The following is a 538-nucleotide window of genomic DNA, read 5'->3' as shown; positions in this document are numbered from 1 at the left end:
GGGGGTATCCCCTCCTTGTGCTTGATAACAATTATAGTTGAAAATCATAGCTTGCAGGGGCATTGCCATATTTTACTTGATAACAATAAAAGTGACACATAAAGTTAACTGTTTATGTTTTATTTATTAGACTAAATGTGCCAGCGGTGTCGAAGGCTTTTGGCTGGTTGTTACAGCTTTTTATGGGGTTGTAAAACGCCATAAATCAGTCACCGCGAAATGGTCGGGGGCTCTTTTGTGCTCTTGGCTGAGAGTTGCGTTTGCGGTGGCTGCTGCTTCTCCGGGAGATGAAAAGTCCTAATGGGATTTTATTTTGATTATTATCACCCCCCCGCACACACACACACACACACACCCTTACCGGTATGAAATGGCCTTATAACTTACTCCAGCACCTTCTTCGGCCCTTTCCAGACGCACGAAGGCATTATCGAAATGTTGAAACTGAATGTGCCCGAGCTGTCATCTCCAACGGCCTTTGAAGGATAAGAGAAATATTTTGCTTTTCCTTCCCAATGAGTGCCTAATTACCTAAGTT

The sequence above is a fragment of the Calidris pugnax genome, unplaced genomic scaffold, assembly GCF_001431845.1.
Source record: "Calidris pugnax isolate Ruff unplaced genomic scaffold, ASM143184v1 scaffold324, whole genome shotgun sequence".
Classification (NCBI taxonomy): domain Eukaryota; kingdom Metazoa; phylum Chordata; class Aves; order Charadriiformes; family Scolopacidae; genus Calidris; species Calidris pugnax.
Note: the sequence above shows the minus strand (reverse complement) of the source record.